The sequence below is a fragment of the Protopterus annectens genome, chromosome 3.part0 (assembly GCF_019279795.1).
Source record: "Protopterus annectens isolate FY-2018-M chromosome 3.part0, PAN1.0, whole genome shotgun sequence".
Lineage (NCBI taxonomy): Eukaryota > Metazoa > Chordata > Ceratodontiformes > Protopteridae > Protopterus > Protopterus annectens.
In genome coordinates, this window is record NC_056731.1 from 727,650,327 (window position 1) to 727,663,425 (window position 13,099).

Consider the following 13,099-nt stretch of genomic DNA (forward strand, 5'->3'; position numbering starts at 1 on the left):
GCATGTCCAACAGCTCTGGGTTTGACATAGCTTTGTATGTTAGTCGTAGATCACCTCTGAGTAGGCGATATGCGACGGAGTAAAGCTGGAGGTTTTTGAGACAGTCTGCGTAGGGCATCTGTTTGAGGCCAGTAATCCTCTTTGTGAGGTATTTCTGTGGCCTTTCCAGTTGTTGTAGATGTCTTGTGAGGTACATACTAAAAGGGGCGTTGTACTCTATAATGGGTCGGATGAGTGATGAGTAGAGGGGAACAATGACCTCTTTTTTTCTGGATGAGAAACATTTTGTGATGATGTGTGCCACGTAGAAGAATTTCCTGAACTTCATTAGCCAAAGACCTTCTGTGTTAGCCTGTACTTCAGAGAAGTAGATACCAAACAGGAGAGGACCCAGGACTGAACCCTGTGGTACTCCACTTGTCACTGGTCTGAAGTCGGATTTGGAGTCTGCTACTTTCACAATGTGGGTTCTGTCAGTGAGCCATTTGGCAACCCATCTTGTGACATAGGGATTTATACCTAGTTTAGTGAGTTTATCTATAATTCCAGAGTGGGGGATGGTGTCAAAAGCCTTGGCAAGATCTAGATAGGCTATGTGAACCACCTTACCCTTGTCTACGGCTTTGGTAACTGCTTCAAAGACGTCTATCAGGTTTAGGAGACATGATCTGCCTTTTGCAAACCCGAACTGGGTGGGATCCAGAGTTCGGAGATTACCAATGTCTTTGTTTATAAGTTCCATGATGATACATTCCATGACCTTGCAGACCAGGCTCGTCAGGCTAATGGGATGGTAGTTCCCAGGGTCCATGATGGCTCCCCCCTTGTAGAGTGGGATAACCGTTGCTGTGCGCCATTCAGCAGGCACAAAGCCTGAGATGAGGCTATGATTGAACATGGTACTTAGGTGGGGTGCCAGTTCGTTCTGTAGTTCGTGTAGAACGAACCCTGGGATGTTGTCTGGTCCCATGGATGCTGTGTTCTTGGCTTTGTAGAGTGTGGTTTTTACCTGTGCAGCTGTGATTACAGGAACTTTGCATTCTTCCGGTATAGAGATGTGCTCTTTAGGGGGTGAGAGGGGGGTAAAGTTAGCACTGAACCTATCTGCCAGGATGTTGGCAATATCAGTTGGGTCTGTATATTTAGTGCCATTGTGCTGTAACTCAGATCAGATCTGAGTTTTGCCATTGAGATTCTTGACATAGCTATAGAATGCTTTGTAGTTGTCTTTAGAATCAGTGGTGATTTTGTTTTCATAACTAGCTTTGGAGGATTTTATCAGGGATCGCAGCTTCTTACTGAGGCTGACCAGGGAGCTCCTCCACTTGTGGGATTTTACTCTCTTTTGCAAGAGATTCTTCCTTCTGTTGTACAGTTTGTTTATGGCAGGGGACCACCAGATTAGCTTCCTTTTTTTGGAGGATAATGTCTTGGTTCTGTTTGGGATAGCACAATCCATGCACTCATGTAAGTACTTATAAAGTGCAATTGTGTAGGATTCAGTAGTCATAACTGTATTGTCCATCTGCATGGGTGTCATGAAGTTCACCACTTCTGTCTTAAGAAGCATGAAGTTGGCTTTGGAGAAATTTTTACCATGGTTTCCTTAATGGGGGGTGGAGGCAGGATGTGGATATCTAGGGTAATTAGCTTATGGTCAGATTGGACCAATGAGGCATTGACTTCAGGTGTGGAACACTGGTCACTCATATTGGTAATGACTAGATCTAGGATATTGTTGCCTTTGGTGGGGGCATGGATAAGTTGATCCAGGGCATTGGAGTTTATGAATTCCAGAAAGCGTTGAGTGAAGGAGTTGGTACATGAGTAGTTTTCCCAGTTAATGGTGGGGTAGTTGATATCGCCCATTATTAGGGTGTTCGGTTGAACCCTAATATTTTCCAGTACATCAAGAAAAGAGGAGTGGGAATCCTGGGGCATGGTGTGGGATCTGTAGCAAGCTACAATTTGGATTGCAGTTTTGCCCAGAGTTAGTTGCACTTGGATAACCTCGGCTGCATTATGCTGAGCAACTAGCCTGGAGGTGTGGATATCCTTAATGAATATGGACACACCTCTGCCTTTTGTGTTCTGGTCCAGGTTACATGGCCGAAAAGTGTGGTATGAGTTATAGCCTGGTAGTGCAGGGGTGCTCTCTGGAGCCTTGAACCAGGTCTCAGTCACTGCACAGATATCGATGTTTTCCATTTTAAGGAGTGCCTCGAGTGAGTGCATTTTGAGATTTAGACTTCTAGCATTGAGTAGCATCACCCTCAGTTTTTGCTTGCCTGTTCCTGTTACGGTCGGGAATTTGTCATTTGAACCTTGCCTAAAAAAGGCACTATAGTGGCGGCAAGAACATTAGCCAGTATCCGGAATCCCAGGGTTGACAGGTGCAGGCCATCTGTGGCAAAGCATCATGGTCTATCGACCATGTCATCCCAGGCAGACAGATACTGGATCCCTTTAGAATGGCACCAGAAGCTTAGCCAATTGTTGAAGTTGATCATTTTGTCCTTGTACTGCGGCATCATTCTGGGTGATGGCAGAATGCTACTCAGGGCTTGGGTCATACCTGCCTGGGCTGCAAGATCGGAGAGCTCTTCCATGTCTCTTTTCATGTAGTCCAGGGAGGTACATCTCAGGTCATTCACACCAACATGGACAATGACAGAGTCATATTTGTACCTGTTGTGGAGTGACCTGAGTGCATGGGTTATTTGGCGGATCCTGGCATCTGACAGGCAGCTGACAGTAAACTTCTCCTTGTTTAGCCTGGTGAGTGGGACATCAGTGTGCCTGACTATAGAGTCACCTATGACTAGTGTGTTGGGTATGTTGTTTTGCCTTATTGGCTGTGGTTGAGTGGCACACTGAGTCTGCGGGCTGTGTGTCATTTGGGTTGTGTTGGGGGTGGAGGTTGCTTGCATTTCTGCTTTGGAGGTTTCTGTTGCTTGAGCAGATTATTACTGAGAGCCTCCTCGAATGTTTTTGTATTTCTATGTGTGGACTTTGGTGGTGTAGATTTAGTGAGACTATGTAATGAGTGTGGCGTGTTGCAAGTGTTTACCTTCTCCTCTCGACTGTCAATTTCAGTCTTGATTGGAGAGAGCTTTACCTCCAGTTTGGATAGATAAGTGCATCTCTCACAGGTTGTAGTGTTGGGTGGTAGGAGGAGAGGGTTGTCTGTGTACATGAGGCAATTTCTACATTGTCCCAAGATGCTCAGATTCATCAGATAGACAGGAGAGAACACTGGGAGCTGACCCTTGGACATGCCTGAATAAAAAAACTATTTCCCTCTAGATAAGTGAGGAAAGTGCGTACAAGAGCTGTTTTTCTCTAAGCAAGTGAGGAAAGTCAGTACCAAAACTGTTTTCCTCTAGGTAATGAGGAAGGTTGAGTGCTGTAGTAATTAAAAGGTTATTTAGTGCTTACAAGTTCTGAACAAGTGCTGATCTTGAATAAGCAAATTCAAGTGCTAAAAGTAAGAATATGTATCTGGACTAAACTAGTTACAGGAAAGGGGGAAACAAGTGCAAATGTGGGCTTTTAAATCAGAAAGTTGAGAGAGATGGAAAAATTGCCCAAACATCCAATAACTACAATTTCTGAGCCAGAACCACTCCTTATGTGGTAGATAGGTTACCTAGTGCTTACCACTCCCACTGATAAGCTAGAAGGCTTCCCTCCAACACAGAAAGCTTGGGGGGGGGGGGCTCAGAAGCTTACATACAGTCCTGGATACAGCAAATCTGAATCTGGACTACACTAGTTATAGGAAAGGTATTCTTTTACACACACACACACACACACACACACACACACATATATATATATATATATATATATATATATATATATATATATATATATATATATACAGAAAAGTAGCTAAAACAGCAGTCAAAACAATTCAAATGCAGTGCAAGCTAGCACACTTGAGTATGTAGCAATGTTAGACCAAACAGTTTAAAAATGCACTCTTTCAGGACACAGGAAGGCTCCAGTAATGATATGCAGACTTTTTTACTAAGAAGGTCTAACTTTATGCAAGTAATCCTTGAGATGGTCAGATAACAGATGGGATGTAAAACCAGTTATACCAACTTAAGACACAGAGAAATAGGTGGAGGGGGGACACCTTCAGCAGAGATCTGAAAAATTATACAGTGAAGCAAAAATAACAGTGCACAACTCTGAATTCAGCCAGCAATGATATAAAATTAGTCAAACAGCAATTACCAGTAAACAACTCTGAAGTGCCAGAAAAATATATTCAGCTCTGTATATCACCAGATAGTTTGAAGAGCACTCTTTCAGGACACAGGAAGGCTCCAGCAATGATATGCAGACTTTTTTACTCTGATCACAAAACATGTGTCTGTATGTGACAATAACTGTGTAATGCATACAACATACTGGGAAACAGCTGCATATGTCTCAGTTCTACTACAAGCATTCCTGACAGCTTTTTCCATCTAGCTTGGCAAGCTGTCTCTTAAAGTATAACTGCACATTGGAAACACAACAGAAAATCGTACATCCACACTTCACACACCACTTTCATAACAGGATATGTTAACCACATCATGTAATGATGATGGCATCATCTACAATGACCACTATGACCAGACAAAAACATACTTCTAGGATGTTGCAATCAAAATACTTACATGTGTGGTAAATTAGCACAGCAGCCACATTATGTGTGTGCCTCCTTGTATGTGTAAGTGCATGTACAGTCAAAGGAACACCAGTCTGTATCCTACTATCATCAGTCTGGTACCATGCAGAGCACATGGCTACCCAGCTATTTCATGCAGGCTTCACATAAACTTCTTACAAGCATCCAGTGAGGATATTAAACACTAGACATTGTCCAGCAGCAGAGTAAAAGTCAGACTTGTGCCATGGTGCCTGAGTTAAGTACTGAGCTCTCTTGCTGGTGTACCTAGTTAAGTAGGGGTTCTAATCTCACTGCAGTCAACTTGTGTGCATATGTTTGTCTAGCCAATGAAGTATAATTGAGTATCCTACTCTCAGCAATCCAGTCCCATGGAGTACAATTATTTTGACTGTCTTACATAGCTACCCATCTCTTTCATACAGGCCTCCCAACATCATCTCTCAAACATGCAATGATGACATCATCCACCTTAAATTGTGCAGCAGCATTGCAAAAGTCAGGCGCATGCTGTATTCCCTGAGTTAAGCACTTAGTTTCTTAGCTGGTGTACCTAGTTAAGTAGGGGTTCTAATCTTACTGCAGTCAACTAGTGTGTGTGTGTATGTGTGTGTGTGTGTGTGTGTGTGTGTGTGTGTGTGTGTGTGTGTGTGTGTGTGTGTGTGTGTGTGTGTGTGTGTGTGTGTGTGTGTGTCTACTCTGAGAAGAATAAGTGTGTATCCTACTGTCAGAAATCCAGCACCATGGAGTACAAATGTTTTGACAGTCATAAATAGCTACCCATCCATTTCATGCAGGGCTCCCAACATCATCTCTCAAACATGCAATGATGATGTCGTCCACTATAAATTGTCAAGCAGTAGTGTAAAAGGCAGACTTGTGCTATGGCACTTGCATTAATGAATAAGTTCTTTAGCTGGTATACCTAGTTAGATAAGCATTCTAATCTCACTGCAGTCATCTGGGGTATGTAGGTGTAGTTAGAGAAGCATAAGTATGTATCCTACTTTCAGCCATCCAGTCCCATGGAATACAAATATTTCGACAGTCATAAGTGGCTACCTATCTATTTCATACAAGCCTCCCAACGTCATCTATCAAGCATGCAATGATGTTGTCCACTATACATTGTCAAGCAGCATTGTAAAAATCAGACTTCTGCCTTGGCTCTTGCTTTAAGTATTGAATTCTCTAGCTGATGTACCTAGTTAGGTAGGGGTTCTACTCTCATTGTGGTCAATTGGCGTGTTTGCATTTAGTTTTCTCACATTCAAGAGACCATTTTAGAGCAGCATGTGAGACACTCCTACTACCATCTTCTTCTCACACACATACACTGCTGATGTCATCAGTTATAAAGCATTGTCTGACACTATAAAACACAGACGTGCTGTGGCACAAGTCTGTATTTTTATAGTGTCAGACAATACTTTATAAAACACAGACTTGTGCTGTGGCATGTGCATTAAGTATTGTGCTCTAGATATAGTTATGTAGGGGTTCTGTTCTCACTGCAGTCAACTGGCTGTGTTTGTATTCAATTGGCTCATATATTCAAGGCACCATTTTTGAACAGCATGTGAGACACTGCTGCTACCATCTTCTTTTCATAAACATACGGCTGAAGTCATCAGCTATAAAGTGTTGTCTGACTCACTAAAAGACAGACTTGTGCTGTGGCCCTTGTATTAAGTACTATGCTCTGGATGTAGTTAGGGAGGGGTTGTATTCTCACTGCAGTCAACTGGTTTATATATGAATTCAACAACTGATATGGTGCCAATTTTGGAATGGCATGTGAGTCCACAGCTGTGTCAGACACTCCTCCAATTATCTTCTTGTAACATACATTGATGATGTCATCCTGTATAACATGCACTCAGCCAGTATTCAACTCATATTTGTGCTGTGGTAGTAACATTAAGTGCTATGTTCTCATAATTCTTGACCTAGGTGTTTAGGGGTTGTAATCTGACAGCAGGCAACTTGAGAGTATATAGTATTAAATATTACTTTTCAAAGAATTTTACATCAAGATGTGAATCCACATCCATGTCAGAAAACTCTTCCCAACATTTTCTTCTTAGCATGCAATGATGCTATTGTACTCCATAAAGTGCAATGTGACAGTGTTTAAAGAAAGACATACATGGTGGTGCTAGTGTTACATTGTCTGGAAGTTATCTTTTATACCTACAAGAGCACAGTGTTCAAATCAGACCCAGTCTACTGCTCTGTTAGTGGTTGAAGGCACATTACGGTCATTGTATGATTTTGTGAATCGCTATTCATTTCACTACCAGTTAGGAGAACCTGTAAAGTGGCAGCATGCATCCATCCATCATCCTCTTTTTTTCATCTGGCCACATAACATCCTTCCTGTAGAGGAGTGGCAAATGTCCTCATGTCAAATATGCATGCACACATCATGAAGTAAAGTCATTCCATGAGCCCCTGCAAGCCACCTCCAGACCACTGTATGTGTGATTGCTAATTCTGTCATTGTGTGGTGCACATGTACCTATAGACAGTGGCAATATGTACTGCAATCAAAACCATACACACATGCACACTTAGACTTACTTCTATCATATAGATATATGGAGTTTATTCTAAATGGTAAAATATTGGCTAGTAATTTATCTGATGTTGCAGGGTAGCTTACTAATATCCTATGACCCTATGACAATTTCACATGTCAATGTTGCTATCATCGACATGTGTTATGTTGAGGTGTTGATGTACAGTAGAACTACAAGAGTGTATTACTATCTGTGATGTGAGGTAAGTTCTTGGTGGCCGCTGCAGACATTTGATCACATGTATCCTCTATAACACCTGTAGTAATATGCCTCCTGAGAACCATTGACCTGGAATGATACTGTATATATTGCTGGCATAGTAAGACATGTGGTTTTGTAGTAGAGTAGATCAACATTCTTATTCAGCCATCACAGAGATACCTGCAGTATGGTACATGTGAGTATGAGTACATCAACCATGAGTAAATGCTTTAACATACATCAGTATAAATTCATCCTGATTACATGGGCACAAAGGTCTTGCTTCATCCACATGTTGTGATATACACAAAAATAGCATATGTTTTGATTGTGGAATTCATTGTATGTGCAATTGTGTTGATATTTTCAAGGATTACTGAGGTGGTCACCAGCACCATTATGCAACTGTCAGCATTTGTGTCAGTAGCTGTTCCGCATTCGCCACAGCCAACTCATTTATAATGTGTCCTTATATGGTATCAGGCCACTCAGATGCAGCTTTCCAATGAAAAACATGTTGGCGTATGTTGTGCAATTGATGTACTTACCTGACATTGCTAGACTTATATGACTGTGCAAACAGTACCACTATGTGGCATGTGATGCATAACCAAGGGTGTATTTGAAGGTTCCCTCACAAATCATTTAATTAAATAACTGTGAAATGTTAAGGGATTGCACATCTAAACACAGAGCTGTTTGAGGATTCCACCAGTCATTCAGAGAAAATAGACAATCTGCGCACTGACAGTTTGTCTCAGACTTCACCCCTGTCACCACTGGCCATCAACCAAAGTATACGTGCAAACATTACTCAGTTTATCATCTCAGGAGAGCAGCCTATCTGTGTGCTCTCTATGTTAATAACACATAATCAATGGGCCCTGAAAACATCTCAGTTTGCTTATAGCATGACATAAGACCTGACCTGGCAGACAGTTGGATACCTACTTAAACACAGCCTCCAGACAGGTTATGTTCTTGTAGAAGGATGCATAACAGCAATCATCTATCTTAATGGGGGGAGCATTACATGATGCATGGACTTACCGACCCATAATACTGACTCTCCTCATTCATGACACAGACCAGCAAGTCATCATGAACCCTATCAAAGGTGACACAGGTAATCTGACTGTGTACAAAACCCATTTTTGATTTGCTAAGGCTACATCATGTCTGTTAATCTGTTTGTTGTCTTCAAGAAGGTCACCAGGGGTGTGCATAAAGAAAACACTATCATCCTGCATAACTTGACCTGGCCAAGGCATTTAACACAAATCCACATTCAGATATTATGGAGAAACTGTCTCAAGTAGGCATAAATACATATGTCACCAAGTGGATAGAGAAATGGATCGCATACAGGACACATTATGTCGATGTGTGTGAAGTCACCTCTATCTAGACTCCAGTGATGAGGTCCATACCTCGGGTTTCTGTACTAGGCCCTTTCCTGTTCATTCTTTAAGTCTCTCATGACAAACATAAACATCATTTTTTAACCAGCTTTGGGGACTACTGTAAATTGTGGACAATCATTGAATCCAAAATTTGCATTGGTATAATGCAGACAGTATTTATACACACAAAGGATTGTTGCCAGAGCCATGGAGACACAGTAGATGAGCACAAATTCATGGGGAGATTATTTCCTTTATGAAAGCAAATACACAATATAGACAGCACATCCCTATGAACAAACCAAGTGGTATGTGACCTGTGTACTCAGATAGATAGTATGCAGCACTTCCACTAGCATGCACCCACAGTGGTGACAAATCCTTTGGATGTAGCACAACTTCTGAGTATGTGCAGGACATTGGCATCAAAGGCCATTATAGTACAATTTTTCTCAGCCCTCATCACAGCAATAAATGAGTACAATACACCCTCTTCCATGTACCTTGGAACACATCTTCCAGGGATGATTTACTCAAGTGTATCACTTTTGCCACACTGACCTATCACACATCTTTTTGGCCATATGTATGTATTGTTTTTGCTGCATAACCATTAGGAGTTGACAGCACAGAACTCCCTTCAAAGTGTTATACAAGATGCATGTGTGATACGTGTTCCTGTAATGCACCTAATAAATACATACCTCATTGACAACATTGATGATATGCATTACAGTTATGCAAGTGTGGATTGTAGCATATATATGCCATGCAAACCTTTCAACTAGCCAGGATTGATCTTAATTTAAACTACAGGTGTGACAGTGCCCCTCTTAACACCTCCTCCTGTTAGTTATTGAGGAAGGTAGGCTTGATTTCCCTTGTAGAGCACTGAGAAATCATGACAGTTGTACAAGTGTGTTCATGCAGAATATTTATACTACCTCACAATCACATATTTTATGTCAATGACACTGATGACCAGTGTTATTATTCTGGTATTGTCCATGATTGTGCATGCTTCTGTCTACTGTTGTCTATGAGCCTACTGCTATGTGTCTCACTTGGTTTTGACCTATGCTGATATTACATTCATATTCAAGAAACTCATTTTGCACATCTTCACAATATGCACATACCACCTAGTGTGTATATCATCCTTGATAAATGTCTTCTCCAGTAATCATGTCAGGATCCTTATATCACAACCAATCATCTCCATTGTCAAGTGACCTTGTGTAACAGTCACATAATATACAATAATTGCATGATGATATGACTAAACCCACACAGGAGACAACTGTCTTGTCTTTGTGGTGTACGTACATTGACATGCCCTTATCTGCTGTACATTACTATGTTTCACTTGTCCTCTTCCACTGTCTTCATTCCTATAATTCATGTATGTGGCCCTTTTCCATATATACAGTTCCCCAGAATAATTATTTATAATGCAGTCTATTTACCCTTGCTGATCACCACCAAAGGTTTTATTCAGTATGCCTAAACCAGGTTTGCACAGTAATGTGCACTGACTACACTTTCCTGTAATGTGTTAGAACTTTATGCCTTGCCTTATATTAAATCCTGGTAGTCATTGTGGCTGTGTGCACAATCTAGCAGAACTAGTTTGCCCATAGGTAAACATGTCTGTATGCCTGCAGGTGTTTGTGCTGCTTCACATGGTGCCCTGCCTGACAACACTGTTGCTGGCCATGAAACCATGTTTATATTCATGGAAGAGCAATATGCATATGCCATTAGCACTCCTGCTCATTGTGCAAACACATAAACTACATGTAGGCTTTGCGGTAAGCCTACATGGAGTTTATTGAATCCACAGGATGGTGTAGGTGAACTGGCAGTATTCCAAACTGCCCATAGGGCTACAGTATGTAAGTCTGTTTTGTGTCCACACGTTCCGTATGTGTGTGTGTGTGTGTGTGTGTGTGTGTGTGTGTGTGTGTGTGTGTGTGTGTGTGTGTGTGTAAGGCAATGTGATTATTTATTTATTTTTTCATTACCATTCCTGCACCACATAATTTTTTCTAGTTGCATTATCCTTATAACCAAAGCTTTGTTTTTCAATAAATTATTTAAAAATGTACTTTTTTTTAAGAATTTTTTTAATGAATTTAATATATTTGCAATTTATACAAATACAAGAAGTAATTCAACATCACATACTGTTATACAATGTTAGGAATACACTGAATCATCAAGGTAATCTTATAGAATTAACAAATTAATAGTCTTGATATTTAAATAGCAACATTTCAAGGCTATACCAACCACTAAAAGACTTAGTATGATTGATAGATCTTATTCTGATCACTTCTTTTTCAGTTTTATATAATATTGCTGTTAAATTTATAAATTTTTTGACTGCAGGAGCTAATTTGATTTCCATGTTTTTGTAATAACTTTAGTTACTGCCAGGAGACTCCAGAACATTTTTTTGCTTGGCTTTTACAGATAAAGTAAGTGGAACTTTCATTAGTATTATTTATCTACTTAAAGAACACTTATCAGACCATAGTCCCTTAAAAACATACTTATCTCTTACCAATATACATTTAATTTTTCGCCATCCATAAACTTGCCTGTCCAATCAGCCTTTACATCTTTAGTACATCTCCAACAAACTAAAGAAGTCAGTGTTCTAAACTTAGAGATTTTATAGGGAGTAATGCACACTGTATGTATATATTTCCATGTAAAAACTTTCTAGAAGTTTGACTAACTGATTAAACACAGTTTTATTCTTACTGTGTATTGAGTTACTCAATCCACTGCTATCTAAAAAGCACCAGAATTTTGCATAACATTTATTATTATTATTTATAATTAATATATGTAACTTTGACAAGCTTCGTTTATAGGAAAACTTACTTTTGATGATATCAGTCATATATTCATGTAATGGGGGAATAGTGTTCTTTTCATCTTCACTCATACTATCTACAAATTCACCTAATTTCTTACTGATGGAAAATATTAACTGGTTAGCTGATTCATCCAGCTTATAATCTTTCATTAAATATTCTGTTGCCTTAACTTTTCCTTTTACAAAGCAATCAGCCATATTACTAATCCATTCCTGTTTAACTAATTCATTTTAACATTGTTCTGAATTTCCTTAAATCTAGAGTTGTTGCAATGGGAAAGCACAAAAAGTACTGTAAAAAAATGGGAAACTTAAGACACACCACAATGTTTAAGCACTTGTGTTCATTTAATGACCAGAATTTATTCAGAATAACACCAATGGGCATAAAATCTGTTTAAATAGTTGCCTAATGCTTGTGATGTCATTTCAAATAACCAATAAACCAGTAAGTCACTTAATCAGTAATACATTGTTAAACACACTTCCTTTCTATCTTAAATGTAATACTAAAAATATACCAACCTATTTTATTAAAGAAAAAATATCAACACGTGAACATTTATCTACATATTCTTAAATGTTAAATAACTTAGGTTCATAGATTGGTACTAAGCTAACTGCCCTTGTGAGCCATTTTAAGCCTAGCCAATTATCCCTTGTGAGACTCAAACCCTGCACCTTGTGTTTGTAAGGAAAACACCTTAACCATTAGGCCAGCCACATTTTATCAACATTGTCTAGTTAATGCCAGGAATAAAACCAGCTCTAAGAAATATCTGTCATTTGAGTTCTAAAAACTCCAAATAAGAATTAAAATATTCTACAAATTTCTGCTTATTTACTTTTTCCATAAACATAAATTGAAATTTTCTAAAATCCGCACATACTTATGAGTATCTAGTTAATGCATTTGTGTTGTCCTTTTTCTTGATGGCCAAAACATACCTCTCTGTAATCCTTTCTGTTAATTTACGTATGGTTTTACCTACATAAAACTGATTACAAGTGGAACACACTGCAGCATACACTAAACCCTCACTTTGACATGTAAACCTATCTTTAGCAATATACAAGTAATGGCTATGTTCAAAATAATGCTACCCACTGTTAAGATAAGCCTACACTGCAAGCATTTGTGATAAGGGAATGTCACTGTTGAACTAGAAGAATTTTCTAACAGTTGCTACAAATTTTGGGTTTTCTTACAAATAAACATAGGTTTATCTCCTATAATTTTAACTAATTACTGATTTCCAATTAATATTACCAATTATTGCTAATAATGTGATGAATGTTTGTCCCTTTTATGCTCATGGGTATAGAGACGGAACAGCTG